The 6,000-nt window shown below is 45.0% G+C and overlaps 1 non-coding gene across 1 annotated transcript; it reads right to left on the reverse strand.

Annotated features, from left to right (window-relative positions):
• Window positions 1-3,120: 3,120 nt before the first annotated feature.
• Window positions 3,121-3,227, reverse strand: LOC130497194 (small nucleolar RNA R71). The gene has a single exon (XR_008936205.1). It is a non-coding gene; the product is annotated as a small nucleolar RNA R71 (small nucleolar RNA).
• Window positions 3,228-6,000: the final 2,773 nt, after the last annotated feature.

Raw genomic sequence — 6,000 nt, forward strand, 5'->3', positions numbered from 1 at the left:
TCACCAAATTTTCTCTTCCATGTTACGACCAGTATACATTGCCACATTAAGGGGAAAACTAATTGGTTTTCTTATTCTTGGTTTGGATTATGCTTTTTTTTTTTTACCGTCTAAGAGATTTATTACTGAGACACAAGTCCAAACCAGACCAGACCCGAAAAAACTTACAACAGGAGCCCAAACTGTAGGCCCAAACTATTAGTACAAACAAAAGAGCCCATAAACCGGTCTATATACACTCTCTAACCGAAAGCCCACAAAATGAAAGAGCTCTAAGTCCACCAAGGAAAAACCGAGACCAAAATCAAACATCGATCCCCACAACACGTCATCCCCACGTGTTAAAACCACGCCAACGAAGAGACGCGTGGAGACCGCTGAAGGATTCGTCGTCACGAACGGCAAAAGCTCACCGCCGGGGCCGAAAACCGTCGCTTCACCGGACACATGAGTCACCAATTCTGTCCCAAATAGAGATCAACGCTGATACTAACTTAACCACCCACACCGAAAAACACCGGGAACAAGAACCCACGATCACCTAAACCACCTCTAACAACTGTATTAGATGTATAGGTATCAGGGTCAATCACCACCGGCCCGAACTTTAGAGAGCTTGAATCGGTAACCACCGATGTCTTCTCCGAATTCGGCCAATAAACACCGAAACAGAACACCTTCCACGCAGCGCAATCACATCCATGAGAACCAAGAGCCGGCGACCAATACCGACGTCGAAATGGCATGGCCCCAGAGTCATAAGCCGGCGGTAACCAGTGCATAGTCCACCGTTCCCCGGAAATCGAAAGGCGGCCCACCACCCAAGAGAGAGGTGCATGGCCGTTAAAAGAAAAAAACAGAAAGAGGGGTTTGTAAATAGCTACGATGGCCGAACCGGCAGCGGCTAGAAGAGCCGAAACCGCCGGCCGGAAACTGAGATCGACGGTGATGTCTTGCATATTTGCATTGTTTTAGCTATTCATTCATAAGCATTTGCATCATATAGATTAGGATTTAGACATGTTTAGGTTGCATTTTGCATGCATAAGTCTCTATTAGGTACTGGAGTGCCAAGTGAAGTTATTGGAGACATTTGGATGTGTTTGGAGCTCAAAAGAGGTGAAAAAGGTGATCATTGGACGAGCAAAGCATCGGAGCGACCTACCCGGAGCGACCCTACGGAGTCGCTGTGCCCCACCTCTCAGAGCGACCTTCCCAGAGCGATAACTCCAAGTCGCTCGCGTTCTCATCACTCGGAGACACGAAGAAACAAGGTCAGAGCGACCACCTCGGAGCGACTAGGCGACATCGCTCCAGCCGGAGCGACCTTAAGGCCCAGTCTCAGAGCGACGCCATGAAGTCACTCGCCTCTTTATCGCTTCGGACATCCGTAAATCACCCTGGAGCGACCCCGCAGAGCGACCACCCGAAGTCGCTCCCAACCCCAGAGCGACCTCTCGGAGCGACTGGCCGAGGTCGCTCCGCGTTATCAGTGCACGATTTTTATTATTTTCAAGGACCTTTTTGCAATTTATTGTGCACGTTTTTGCACTGAAAAACCTAATGTTTAAGTACTCTTTGTAGCCACCATTGGCAGATTATCTTTTATCTTTGATCTATTGAAGAACACAAAACTCTCTGAAGAAAAGTTCTCTTTTGGCTTTGATTGTTCTTGTGTTCTTGTGATTTCTCTTCTATTTCTCTATATGATTCATCTGAAATCCATCATGGGTTTAAGAGGAATCATGGGGATTAGTGAGTAATCACCTTCTGAATTCATGGGTTAGGGTGATTAAGGGTGATTAGGCTAGTTCTAGGATGTTTTAGGTATAGATCATACTTGTTCCTTGCATAGTAGAGTGATCTTAATGCATCATTTGAGTAGGCCACTCAAAGGGTGATCTCTAGGCATTTCTCACCCGACAGGTGTTTGATGAAATGCCTGAGTTAACTCTTCTAGGCTTTTAGTGTACTTTGCCAAAGAGATTTGCTGTTAAAGATGCTAAGATAGCTAATAGACTTGTTAGTAATGATTGCTTGCATGTTATTCAACCAAAGACATTTGATGTTTGAGACATGTTAGCAAATGAGCATTCATCTAGACATAGAGCTTGCTTAGAATTGTGTCTAGGCTTAAGGTTGATAGTCTGATTCATCATTTACATTCCTTAGTTCGAAACTTGATCACCCAAAGTCTGAAATCCCTATACCCATGAGTTCTCCTTTAGAAATAGTTTAAAAGTCATCTCATTTACTGTTTTGTTTCATTGTTAGGATTGATAGAATTCATCCAATCATTGGCTGCACTTAGATTAAGCAGATACTTGCATTCTCTCTGCATTTGAGTCCCTCAGATTTGGTTCGACAACTTACTTCCACTATACTATCATTTGACTTAGGAGCCTCAAAACTCTTAACATCAAATTGGCGCCGTTGCCAAATTCTGAGTTTGATTTGAACATTGAGATTTAGTCATTTGCTTGAGACTAAGTCATTTTTATTTTTGTAAGTTACTGATTCTCTTCTTCACTCTTTGTGATTTTCAGGTGTATGAACTTGAGGAGCAAGGGTACATCAAACCTTGTTCCAAGAGCCGCAGACATCAGAGCTTTAGAGAGAGAGTGTGCTAGAAAAAGAAGAGAAGAAGAGCAACAAGCTTTACTGCAGACACAGGAAGCTGAGATGGCTGATCCACAAAATCCTCTGAACCCCAATGGAGTAAACAATGCTCCACAAGGGCCCCAACAGCGACCAGCTCGCCCCATTGGCACTTATGACTGCCCCAACACCCATGGTCCTAGACTTGGAATCCGAGCACCAGCTGTGGCTGCTAACAACTTTGAGATCAAGTCAGGACTGCTAAACTGCATAGAGAACAACAAGTATCATGGTCTGGCTGTGGAGGACCCATTTGATCACTTGGATAAGTTTGACAGCTACTGTGGTATGTCAAAGACTAATGGTGTGTCCGAGGATGTCTTAAAGCTCAAGCTATTCCCTTTCTCTTTGGGGGATAAGGCACGTCAATGGGAGAAGTCTCTACCAAGTGACTCCATCACCACTTGGGAAGACTGCAAAAGGGCATTCTTGGAGAAGTTCTTCTCTACCTCAAGAACTGCTAAGTTGAGGAATGAGATCTCCAGCTTCCAACAGAAGAACTTGGAAGGATTCAGTGAAGCTTGGGAGAGATTCAATGGTTACCAAGCTCAGTGCCCACACCATGGATTCTCTAAGGAGAGCTTGCTGAGCACATTCTACAGAGGTGCTCTTCCTATGTACAGAGCCAGACTGGATACAGCTAGCAATGGGTTCTTTTTGGGGAGAACTGAGAAAGAGGCAGAGGCTCTGGTTGACAACATGGTTAAGAGTGATGCAGTCTACAGTGGAGACCATGACAGAAGCAGCCGAGGTGATGACAATCAAACAAGGAATGAGATAAAGGCTCTTCAGGAGAAGATTGACAAACTCATTGCTGATAAGGCCACACAAGCGCAGGTGAACTTTGTTGGCAACCCAAGCCAGGAGATACCTCCTACTGTCAATGAGGTTGAGGGTTTGGAAGGGCAAGAAGAATTATGTTTCATCAATAGTAATGGTAGCTGGTACAAGAAGGAACCCAACTTTCAGTACAACAACTACCAACAGAAGCCCTATTCAAACAACCAGCAGAGTGGTTATCAGCCTCGAAACAACCAGCAGAGCAACTATCAGCCTCAGCAAAACTCTTCTCCTAGCTCCTCTGCCCCTCAACAGAGCAGCACTGATGCCTTACTGAAACAGATCTTGGAGTCTCAGACTAGAAGTGAGAAGCATGTGGGCTATGAGCTGAAGAACCTTCACTCCAAGATTGATGGGAGCTACAATGAGCTCAACAACAAATTCTCCCACCTTGCTTCTTCTGTCAAGAATTTGGAGAATCAGTTTGCTTCCATGAGCTCCCACCAGAACCGCCAGCAAGGATCTCTACCTGGAAAGTCAGATCAAAACCCCAAGGAAGCAAAAGCTGTCACACTTAGGAGTGGTAAGCAGTTGACTCCTGTAACCCTCACCAAGGATGCTGAGAAACAAGGTGAGGAGGTGGCCATCAACCTAGATGATGAAGTGGTCATTGTTGATGAGAAGACAGATGCTGAGATCTTGGAGAAGATTGTGAAAGCCAAGGGTAAAGGAAAGGTTGGAGAAGAGAAGAAAACAACAAAAGATGGTGAATCTGCTGCTCCAGCAAGTGAGAGCTCTCCTGTCCCCCCTCCCTATGAACCAAAGCTTCCATTCCCTGGTAGATTCAAGAAGCAGCTGCTACAGAAGTACAAGGCTTTGTTTGAGAAGCAGATGAGTGAAGCTCAGGTTACAATGCCCATCATTGATGCTTTCATGCTGATTCCTCAATACAGCAAACTCCTGAAAGATGTTGTAGCTGCTAAGAAGAAGGAGATGGAGGGAATGATGGTTCTGAGTCATGAGTGCAATGCCATCATTCAGAGGCTTGATGCTCCAGAGAAGCTAGAGGATCCAGGATGCTTCACACTCCCTTGTGCTCTTGGACCTATGGTATTTGAGAAATGTCTCTGCGATTTGGGAGCTAGTGTCAGCTTGATGCCTTTGTCTGTGGCAAAGAAGCTTGGCTTCACTCAATACAAGAAGTGTAGACTCTCTCTGGTGTTGGCTGATCGTTCAGTGAAGTACCCTGTGGGCATCCTAGAGAACCTCCCTGTGAAGATTGGAAGGTATGAGATACCTACAGATTTTGTGGCGCTTGAAATGGGTGAGGAGGCTCAAGACCCATTGATTCTTGGAAGGCCATTCTTAGCTACAGCAGGAGCTATCGTGAATGTGAAAGAAGGGAAGATTGACCTCCATTTGGGCAAGGAGAACATCCTCCACTTTGACATCAAGGAGAAGATGAGGAACCCCACTGTATTTGGACAAGCCTTCACCATTGAAGAGATGAATCCTCCTCCTGCTGATGATCACTTTGATGAGCTACCACCTGAGGAAGATGGGGTGTCAACTCCACTTTCTGCACCTAGTCCAGCCTGATCCAAAGGAGGCAAAGTCAAGCTAGAGACTTAAAACAAGCTCACTTGGGAGGAAGTCCCATGAGTATCCTTGTATATATTGCATTAGTATTTACATTTTCATCATACTGCATAAAACAATGGGAAAATGAAGTTGTGTGCAGGTGTAGAGCAGAAAATCGGACATCAGGGCGAGGTCATGGAGCGAGGAAGAGAAGTCGCTCCAGCTGGGAGCGACTTGCCCACAGCGACCCCTAGAAGTCGCTCGTGTCCTCCGGAGCGAAACTGACCGTGGAGCGAGGTCTCCGCAGCGATGTCATGAGGTCGCTCCAGCTGGGAGCGACCTGCCGCAGCGGCCCTTCCACCTCGCTCCCGTCTCAGGTAACTGGAAACCTCCTTTCTCCCAGTTTTTTCTTTGCATTTTACATTTCCATTGGGTACCTCACTCACACAGAGACTGTGTGATTTAAGTGTGGGGGAGGTACCAAGTATTTGATCATGTTTGTTTTCATGATTTTGAGTCTCATGCATTGCATATTACATTCTTATTTGCATAGAAAAATCCAAAAAATAAAAAAAATTGAAAAACACAAAAAGAATCATTTAGTTGCATCATTTGCATTTTTTTTTAGGATTGAGTCTAGAAGCATATAGGTTGCATTCATGCATTAGGGGGATTTCAACCTTGTAAAGAGCTCATGCTAAGTACTGAATTTGTTGACCTTTGTAATCATGACAAGTAGCTTGAGCACCCTTTGGAAAGCTTGTAAACTTCGTGCCTTGAATGCTCCTCTTGAAACTCATTTGACTGTTGATACTCTCTCTTTGAAGCAAGCTCCTGTTTTAATGTCTCTTGCATATGGTCCTTTGTGTACTAAGTCATGGATATACACACTTGAGTTGTCCCATCTGTTTTACCAATCTTTTTGACAAACTCAAGTGGTACTCCACTCCCAAAACCCATACCTCATTTTTAAACCATCAT

The sequence above is a fragment of the Raphanus sativus genome, chromosome 6, assembly GCF_000801105.2.
Source record: "Raphanus sativus cultivar WK10039 chromosome 6, ASM80110v3, whole genome shotgun sequence".
NCBI classification, from domain to species: domain Eukaryota; kingdom Viridiplantae; phylum Streptophyta; class Magnoliopsida; order Brassicales; family Brassicaceae; genus Raphanus; species Raphanus sativus.